The sequence below is a fragment of the Hermetia illucens genome, chromosome 2 (genome assembly GCF_905115235.1).
Source record: "Hermetia illucens chromosome 2, iHerIll2.2.curated.20191125, whole genome shotgun sequence".
In the NCBI taxonomy this organism is placed as follows: domain Eukaryota; kingdom Metazoa; phylum Arthropoda; class Insecta; order Diptera; family Stratiomyidae; genus Hermetia; species Hermetia illucens.
In genome coordinates this window covers 90264441-90275408 of record NC_051850.1, presented here as the reverse complement: position 1 = coordinate 90275408, position 10968 = coordinate 90264441, and the positions used below count along the sequence as shown (strand labels likewise).

The window sequence follows — 10968 nt, the reverse complement described above, 5'->3', positions numbered from 1 at the left end:
TCTGGCCCTCAAGCGTTCCGTCCGGCATTTCGCTATTTCAGCGTTCCACCAGTAGCTGGGATTTTGCTTTTGAGAATGTATACGTCCTGGCATGGAAGCATCGCAAACCTGATATATCCATTGCGACAACTGCGACGCCTTATTTGCAGTCATTCCAGTATTCTCGGTACGCCACGGCAATACCTCTAGAAATGTATCCTCATTAAGTGATCCTAATCACCAACCTGGTTTTCACCTCTTCAGGTTAGCATTTATTGTTCTAGGTCGGTTATTAATGGTGATATATATCGCTTGGTGTTCACTATGCGTATACTCCTCGCTAATATGCCAGCATATATGCTTGACCTGCTATCTAGATCCACGATGGAACCTAGTTCTACGCGCCTAAACGTGTTTACGCTTCCGACATTAGCCAGCGTGAAGTTTCGGCAGGGAACACCTCCAGTAGGATTCTTCCCCTTTCGTCTGTCCGTCTGTTTGTTTGTCACATACGCCGTTATCCAAAACGGTTGGATCCATTGCCACGGAAATTGGGTGGAAAAATGATTTCGCTGAACCGCTACACAGGCAACCAATTATATTATTTAGTGGGTAACTATGGTATCAAATGGAGGGATCAATTAGTATTTTACGAAAATAATCGTATTTCTAATATTGGGTGAAACGCAGGGGAGTGAGGACACAAAAAGTGTGTCCCAAAAGAGGATCACGTCTCGTTCCCTACCAAAAAAATGTGAAAAAATTACAGTGATTAATCTACACAAAATCTAGTTCTCGAAATGCATCCCATTACGATATCTGTTCAAATAAAGTTAATCATAGCTAATTACTATATTTTGGAAATTCACCTGAAGCCCAGTCTAGAAGTACAAAATTTGGCATCATTTCAGGTGATAATATTAGACAACATTCTGAAAAGTTTGAAGGCAATCCAACTATAATTAACAAAGTTATAGAAGGCCAAGTTTCACGTGAATTTATTGAATTTTAAGTCGTGTAACATATAAAGTAAACTCATATGAACGGCGGAGTTGGAGTTTGGGATATACCATGAAATATTTAAAATTTTTAGTTGGGTACGTTTGGGAAAACATGCATAGAAAGTTTCTCACATAAGATGAAGACAAAACCTTTATACCCGAAGTGTTCAGCTTCCGGTCTTTTGATGAAGTTACCTCTATCAAATGGTAATAATGCTTTTTTCGTAAAGTTCAATCAACAACATTAACATTCATGTTGACGGCGAATAGCTGCAAATGGCCAAAACCTTTAATGCGAGATAGCCCCAATACCAATTATACCTTGATTGCTTGCATTGGTTCGGTGAGGACTACAATACAAAACCCCAAAAAGAAACTTCGTCTAAGGAAAACACTTTAGTCCAACGTGAATGCTTTAATAATGATAATATGGTTGCCATTACCTCTTAGTGAGGTATATTGCGTCAACTACTTGTTCTGATACTGTTTCTATAATTTATATATATCATTGTGACTCGAAACATTCATCGTCCAGCACCCTATTCACTACTCTACGAAAATGATATCTGCAACCGTCTCAAAACAAAGCAGGTCTTGAGCAACTTATCCAATCTGAATTAAACAAAATTTTTAGCAAAGAACCCCAATCAAATCGACATAAACGCTTCCAGTAAAGGCGACCCGTGAAGAGCTGCGAATTTTAAATATTTGAGACCGGCACTCTCAGATAATGGTGAATTGCACTTTGAAGTTGCTTTACGAAAAAGAGGAAATTGAATTATATAGTGCTCTACACCTACTATCAATACTACAATGAAGGCCCTAGATTTGAAATCTACCGAAGTGTCGCTCCCCTTGTCTCCTCTATGCTTTCGTGGGCTGGCTGGTAAAGACTGTGAACGCTACCGAAGTGGTAATCTGAAATGGAGAGATTTTCGACGGATATGACATTGGATCCAACGTTAGGAAGTTGGTAGATAGAGGTCTTTAATGGTGTGTAATCCGCTTATCACAATTCTCTCTATAATGGTTTTTCACAATACCTTCAAAGTACTCAATTCATGTTAGAATATTGGAGAATAAATCAAAGTTACTCGTCTGAATCTTTCATCTTTATTATTGTTAATATTTGCTGGATAACTCTCCTCCTGCTCCTTCATTGCCAACATCATTCCTAGAAAATTTCCGTTAATCTAAGCATAGTTCTTGCAAACAACAACATGCACAATAGAGCTGCCGAAAAATTGAGGATCATTATCCCACGTCATCAGGGAGGAAGGGGGTACTTGATTTAAAAATATTGCACCACAGTCAAGTACATTCTCTTCGTGATTTTTTCTACGAGAAAGAATCATCTAGCCAATTACATCAGGATACTGTCATGGCAAATAATAAATTGTCTCCTTCGAACTTGAGAAGCAGGTCCATAGAAGATGGACATGTGGAATTCACGTAGAACATATAAAGGATTCCTTGTTGCCAGGCATTGACCTATAAGCCTCCAACACATGGTTGACTAACGCTGTATTATTCTGTGAAACCGAATCATTTCTAACTTCAATTAAGGTGCTTCGCTCGCAACTCCAGTTGTTGGTTATGGAACTATGAAAAGGAGACCATCCACGCACGTAATATCTGCATGCAGCATGTTGAATAGCAACGGGTACACAACTCCGTCTGCAAGATTCTCCATCAAAACCTTGCGTTGAAGTATAACGTAGTGGCAAATGACCATCCTTAATATAAGTATACTTCGCAGAGAATCTTAATCATAATCGACCCGATTTAGTTCTGATTCTCATGGAAGAACGAGCCTGCTTCATAGTCGATGTAGCGGTACCGTCCGGCAGGAACACTGTTGAAAAACAGCTAGAAAAAATCCGGAACTACGGCCCCTTGGTGGACGATATGAAGCAGACTTGGAGACTGTAAAAGACCAATGTAGCTCAAGTCGTAATTTCAGAGACGGGATTAGTGCCGCAAAATTTACATAAAGTGCTGAAAACGCTCCATCTTATAACTTGTGCTTGTGCTCCAGTTGGGGGAGTCCTGTCCGGTTCTAGCCAAGTAGAGTCTACTCCACATTCGCATTGCTTCGGATTTAACATCTACATGTCTCTGCACGGTCGCACACACTTTGGGTTGAGCCGCATCATCGCTGTGATGTGGACGTTTGGATGTTGCTTTCAGTTCATCCTTTTATCGGTAATTGGGCTGTTTTGAGACGAACCGAGGGTTTCTCAAATGAGCATCAACTTATTGTCATTTTCCATTGACTTTGATGGTCAGACCAGTCTTAGTAAATAAGTTCTCTTCAACTTGAATTACATGTCCATACTACCAAAAATACATCTCGCGTAATTTTTCTGCAATCAGTGCAAACCCATATCGTGGGTCCTGTCACCAAGTGAGATGAGGTAGGGTTTTGCAAATTGGAGTATCTCCTACTATACTTTATTTATCTCTTTTCGTAATCGTGAAAAGCTGATCTTCCGTTCTTGTGATATTACCTGTTCCCCTAATTTCCGAGAATATTGTCTTTTGAATGTACCAAAAGAGTTCATATCTATCAGCAATGAGAACTGTACATCTACAAATAGTTTTATAAATATTGTATACATACTAACCTGTATACCTCATAAGCTACTTAGTTAAAATTTAATATGATCTAAGTCTCACAAATTTTATTTATAGTTTTAGTTACATACGAGTATAGCAATCTCTCACATGGACGGTGACTTTATGCGGTGACTTAAATAATTCAATTTGATACCCCATAAATGTGATGCTTGATATCATTTTGTGGTTGTTTCCCTGGTAAGTTAAAATAATAACAGTAACGTGAATAATAAACGATTGTTTACGTTTATTATAGACTTCTTATGTGAGTGATTTCTGCATCTCATTTTGTTCTCAATAAGGAGAAGCAAGGATCAAATTGCCAAGCGAGAATAAAAGCAAACATTAGACTTTTTCATTAGAGCTGTTGGATTGAAATACTAACTTTACAAATTCGGCCTGCTTTATAATATATAAAAATGCAAAATATGTAAACATCAGATGAAAAAAATAAGTGTAACTAAATAGTTGATAGTGTCAACGAGGAACCTACGGACGGATTTGATTTCACCCATTTCTGGTTTTCATTTTTCATTCATTCAGTAAGAAACATATTATTTCCCGGCTGTAATCAAGATAACTTGCAAATTTTGTAATTATGACTCAAAAGGTGCAATTTAACAATTTACTACATCAGCGCATTACAATTTAGTCATCGGTTATCTAAGTGAGTATTCTATCTGTGTATGACTTAAAAATGAAGCTTCTGTGAACTGAGAATGCAAGAAAAGGCATCTCCTTGCCTTACATCGTTATTGATAATGAAAGATATCGACGAGGATCCTTCTGCTTTTATCTGATCTCGGTATGGGTTGATGGTGTTCTGGGCGAATGGGGCTATTCGACGGAGAATATCTTATAGATTGCATTCAACAACGGGATACCTATAGAATTGCTGCACTGCGTGATTTCCTCCCTTTTATGTTTGGGACAGAAAATACCTCGCTTCCAATCTTCAGGTATTGACTCGCTGTTCCACATCTTACCATAAGTTGATGAACTGCTTGGTGTAGTTGGTCTTCTGCGTATTTAACCAGTTTGGCTGTAATTCCATCGGCTCATGGCGGCTTATGATTTTTAAGCCGAAAAACTGCACAAATTATTTCCTCCATGCTTGGTGGTGGCAGCATTTGCCCTCCGTTTTGAATTGCCGGGACCTCCAATTAGGCGATATTTTGTTTTTTGTGTAGTTCATCAAAAATCTCAACCCATCGCTCCAATATGCCCAAGTATTCGGAAATGAGATTTCTCTCTTTGTCTTCGCAGATGAGCATCAAGCTGCATAAGGCCTCATCTTGTTGACTTGTTGGTAAATTTTTCGTGCATGGTGCGGTTGCGTAGTAGTTTTCGATTTCACAGTCTTCCTTCTTCGGTCTGTGAATTCGTGGCTTTGTAACTTTGGTTTTCCATGTAGGGCTGCAGCTTTACCCAATATCCAACCTAAAACACCAGTTGGTACAATTCGTGCCGTTTTTAGGCGCGGGAAAATCGCCTTCGGCTTTCTTCGACTGTAATTGAGAAAGAGCTCCCAGCGGTCACCACCTAGCGGCGGAGATAGGGTTTGATAGTAGCGAAATAACCCGGGTCGAACAAAACTCTCACTATATTATCACCTAGCTCCTTATGAAGGTAGCAAAATGAACTATTACACTATCGATCATTATTATAAGTGGCAGACACATTTAAACTAGCATTTAATTTTACTAATGTTCAGGTTCATATGATCATAAGTAATTTTGGTGATTTCAGATTCAGTTTCAAGATTAACTTATAGCTTTTCAGAACACCAAATTAGTACAAATATAAGAAGCAGCAGAAAAATAATAGTTAATTGGGACCTACAAATTTTATTTGAATGATTCCGTAAAAAATGGTAAGGATACCAGCGTTAGAAAACGAAAGATTTAGACGAGTAACTCGATATTTCATATACGCATATACCCAATACATATGGTAAATATTTTATTTAAAACTTAAACTTAGGATGGGAGATCATATCTTTTGAGGCTACTTCTAACAACATTATCTTTGAGCGGAGGATGGAATTGGAAACCGTCTTTTCGAACCCCTAGGTGAAAGGCATTTGTTTCCATACATATAAATTATTTGTTAAATATTTTCCTAAAGGTCGAAACTGGAAACAGAAAGGTTATTAAATTCCTTTATTTTCAAGTCTCTCAAAATTGAATAGGAAAATGTTGCCATCTTTTCTGGAAAAGTTATTCATCCAGATAGTAATAATATTTGCTTCTGTTTGGAAGCTACCCTGAGTCAGTTTCCGCATAAATGATTTTATTGTTACACAGGTATTAAATTTTCTCGGAAGAAAATGAGAATGCATGACTAAATGTTTGGCTACCATGTCTTAACAGAAGAAAGACGCAAACTTGTATATTCAAGATTTGTGTGTCACATTACCCGTCTACAAGTAGAATTGGTATCTTTACGGTACGTGGCAACTAGATACAATCAAATGCATGAGGACCCCAGAAACCGTTGATAAACTATTCAAAGAACAAACAATTTCTATATGGAATTCTATGCAAAACAAATCATGGCTTATTCGACAAATATTTGCAATGATTCAAGTCGATAATTCAAATTTATCAGTGGTAAGTGAGTAGAAAAATACTAAGTTCGAGTAGACATTTTTTGGAAGATTCCTACGATCTATTATATATAAAGATATAATTGTCACCGAGTACGGCCCGGTACTTACAATTATCGTGTATTGTATTAGAATAGATAGCAGGGATTGAAATTTTCCCTTTTGGTATTTTTGAATTAGACTATTGAAATAAAGCATCAAGTATGTTTGTGGAACAAATTCGACCCACTTTTTCTATTTTGCTTTGTTGCGGCGGTCATGTCGCTAATAAGCACAATTCTAGTGAAGTATTTGTTTCGTTTTCATTATATTTTTGGAAGTCAACAGTCTGCATTCTACGCCACTAATAAACATGTTTTCGGGATGCTTTTACTGGTAATCTGATTGTTGACAAATAAAGGTAAGAAAACAGTGTGACTCTTCGCAGGGGCCATTTAATTTAATTTCTTACTCAATTTGCGCAGAAAATCAAAGCACATTATTTCCACTTTACTTCATTAGAGCGATTGGTGTCTTGATTTTCCACATTATCTCGTCACGAATCAGATAAAGTAAAATTTGATCCGTCAAGATTTAGCAAAAGGTGGATTTCATAATTTAGGATTTTGGGACATAAACTGTTAAGTTAACTTAGATAAAACTTACTTATTATGCTTGGTAAACCATCTTCAACAATTTTCGGAATGGTTAGTTGCTTTAGTTAGAGTATTACATATTAACTTACTAGTTTTACTAAAAGTAAGATTATTAACGCGGTACTCGTTTCCTGGATGTATCTACTTATTTTTTTTGGTGTGTAAAGTTTTAGATACTGTAAAATCGTTGAAAATAAGGTTGATACCGTGTGATAGATCAAATCACCCAAAAACTACCGAACCCTTAGTTCCAAATTCCTAAGCTGTTGGACATAGATTTGCTTCCGCTAGATTTTTCAAATATTCATGGTCAATGGTAATTTGCTTGTTTCGTTGAATGCTAGTGTGCTCCCCATACATATAGAGCGGGTATACTTTTTTCCGAAGATGGCTGCACCATATTTCAAATGAAAGTAAGAAGGCGTTTCAAAAAGTCTATGGTTGTGGCTGCGGCACTTCGGTGAAAAACTTATTATCTAAGGTGTTGTCACTCGGAAGGAAAGGATGCCGAAATGTTAGAGAGACAATTCTGCATCCTGCGGGAAGTCTGTGGAAAAAAATGTTGGACTTGGACCGAAGCCAAGGGTTAATTATCAAGGTTTTCGCAATTGCTTCCTTCATTTGGAGTGCCTACCTAAAATTGGCTCCAGGAGTTAATTCCAACTATTATATCTCGATATAGTTTTCTGTTATATATAAGAGCATGTTTATATAAAAAAGCATAAAGCCTGTTGAAATCAACTTGCAACATGCCAGCATGGCAGCAAGACTAATCGTGTTGCTGACCCTCCTTATATTTTTCTGCTCAAAGAGTTATGGGTTCAGTTTAACAAAAAAGGGCTACGATCTTCTACAATAAGGGATTCATACGATAGAAAGCCTGTGGCCTGACGTCAAAATTGTTGAGAGGAGCCTTGCTAAGAAAATTCTGTACCCAGGACCTGATTGCATTTATCTTACAATGCCAGGTTAATGGTGGTAGAAACGCGATAGTGGCCTATGTGTAACGTATGCAGAATCATATGATTTTATGTTAATAAGTTGTAACCACACCAACGTTCGTAGAACCAAGCAAAATTCAAGCAAGTAACTAAAGACTTGTGATTCGAACGCGCAAGCCAATAGGCTGTAGGGTGTCCTAGGAAATATATTTTTATAACATGTTTTGCTCTGGGCTATGTGCCTTCCTCTTGGCAGTAGGTTAAAGAGCTCATCATATCAAAGCTTGCAAAGGATGACTATTCCAACCCAAAGAACTTCAGGCAAATTAGTTTAATATCATTCTCGTTTAAAATAGCATTAAGGTTTTACCCGTTGAATGAAAACCAACATGCTTACCATCGTAGAAAGTTCTGTGAGTCTGTTCTTCATACCTTGGTTTCCAAAACAGAATGAAACTCTGAAAGCCAATGGAGGTGTTCGTGGAAATTGAAACTGTGCGCCTTTCTGAAAACTTTGTCATGCCGCCCGAGAATATCATACGTTAAGTGGATCTGTGGTGTGTTACGGCAGCATTGCCGTGAGCTGCAGTAGACACTGACGACATCGCAGTTGAATTATGGAAATCGAAGAGCTGGGATCCGACACACACAGTCAGTGTTGGATACCGGTTCTTTTCTTTCCAGATCTCTGGCGCGAAGTCGTTAGGTTCTGATAATTTTCCCGATTTCATTAATTTATTGCTTCCTCGAATTCAAGTAGACTTGCTCCAAATATCAGCAGTGCTCGTAGAAGTGGAGAATGAACACATTCTTCAGTTGAAATGCTCGGAATATTTTCACCATCTATCCAGAAATAGGACTCAAAATTAAACCCTATTATTTAAAGGGATGGTGACCGCCGCAGTCTTTTACCGGGGTTAGAAAAAGAGAATCTTTCTCTTCTTTCAACATATCCACCCAATTCTGTCCTTGAAAATCCAATTTAGCCATGCTGACGAAAAAAGAACTGACTTTGAATGGTTATAACAGTTTAAGGGCGATGGGCACATCGAGTTTTGACCGGGTTTGAAGAGAAGTCACCACCCTTTTCTCCTCCACCCCCACTGAGGATGAGCTTAATAATTCTACCTTTATAAAAATTATATTTCAGCCATCAGCTGAAAAATATTGTGCAACGAAGCACAATATACCCTTACACACAACGGGTTGCGCAAACGATATCAAACATGTTTGAAATTCGTCAAACATTTGCGCAATGCATCAAACGCGCCTATATATTAGCAAATTATTGCTCAACAGCCTGCGTTGCGCAATTTGTTTGATAGTGAATGGGCCCAATAATATTCGAAAATATTCTTTCCAACGATTGTACAAACACTATACAATTCTTTTCAGCTGTAAAGCGAGTAAAATGGAGGGCACTTTCCATTTGTTGCTCTCTGTTGGAGATAGAGTTGGAGAGAGACATGTAGACACATATGAGACGATTACGGCGCATCCTCATCGCGCATACAAGGTACTGACATGCATTACATTTTACACCGTCGTACAACACTCACACAGGGAGGGCATAGGAAGGACCCTCACAACTCTGCTTATTAACCATACTCTCATCTAGCACCACTAAACAGTCCCAAGTTGATGCTGGTGTTCAGTTGAATTTCCACATTTCAGCTACATCAAGTTCGGTGCCTACGAAGGCAGGAACAATACTTCCTGGATGTACAAATTAGTTAACGCCTTCAATGCTTCGTTCATTAACGTAAACAGCAAGAGCAAGACTTTGAGCCAGAATAGGAACCTTGGTTTTGTTAGTGTTTATTTTCGTTCCGACTCTGCTTGTCTCTTTAGCCAAGATCCATGATTCAATGAGAGCGGAAGTTTGAGTAAAGACGTCGCGTTTATCAAACTCTTCCATGTCCTCCGCGCAAGGCATTATGGGAACGTATTGTTGCTAACAAGAAACAAGTCGGAATACCGGATGGTGGACGCTTCGAATATAAAGGTTTCCTCTTCGTCTTAAATTATTTAAAAGACAAAAATACAGCATAACAATGCTTTATGATTGATACTCAGTGCAGGTCCGAAGGCAAACGGAAAACACCTCTACAAGAATGTAATTATTTGCATTGTCTCCAAACATTTATAAATTCGCATTAAAATAATGTTCGCAATATTTTCCGAAACTATGCACTTTAAATACACCCAATTTTCCGAATTTGTTGCGAGGACCTAAATATTGTAGATTCTCAAGGGATTCGACTTACTTTCAATTTATATGAGAAAACCAGGTTTTGTTTTTATTGATTTTTATGTCAAAAATTCAGGTAATTAAATTATTTTGATGATAGATCCGTTATCGTTTATCGCACTAACTGCCATCACTCCCATTTTTAAGGTGTTCTCTGTCGTTCAATTTCCAGTAAAAAATTGCTGGTTTTGCGTCATTTGGCCTTGAAGGTTATATTTTTGGGTTAGCCATAAGGAATTTACGTTTGACGAGCTATAACTCAGCCCATATTAATAATAATCATAATCGTTGGCGCAACAATCCTTATTGGATCAGGGCCTTGAAGTGTGTTAGAGCACTTCATTCAAGACCGTAACGGTACGCTACAGGATTACAGTACCCTGTAGGAGGCAATGTGGTCAGCATTGCGCTCGCCCGAGATTATTACCCTGATTTGACTCAGGTACTCATTCACAACTGAGTTGACTGGTATCCGACGTCAAATCACAATACAAATCCGCTACCAGTGAGATTTAAACCCTGATCTTCCGTACGACAGCCTTGCGCTCTAACCACTCAGCTATCAGTCCATATTGCACCCACAAAAAAATCATTCTTATTTGATTCCGCTTCTTATCATTTCTACAGAAAATGCATGGTTTTCGAGTTATTTGTGAAAAACCGTTTAAAAACATGCATTTTTTCCATGAAAAAACGACATGATGACGACTTCATTCACATCTTGTAGCGCGACAAATTCATATAAAACTTAAACTTTATTGTTTAAATTACCTTCGCACTTTCTAAAACTGTGTCTTTTATTATCACTTACATTGATACAAAATTTTGAGCTTCTGGGATGAATAGAATGGACATTTTCGGGTATATTTCTAAAATATGATAATTTACCGTTATCCTTCTTTCCATTCATTTTTAAGATTTTTGTCAAAACGAA

At 37.9% G+C, this 10968-nt stretch overlaps 1 long non-coding RNA gene across 1 annotated transcript; it reads left to right on the top strand.

Annotated features, from left to right (window-relative positions):
* The first annotated feature begins 3696 nt into the window (after nt 1-3696).
* LOC119649901 lies at nt 3697-9238 on the top strand. The gene is made up of 3 exons (XR_005249214.1): nt 3697-3797; nt 3856-4266; nt 9179-9238. It is a non-coding gene; the product is annotated as an uncharacterized LOC119649901 (long non-coding RNA).
* Nucleotides 9239-10968: the final 1730 nt, after the last annotated feature.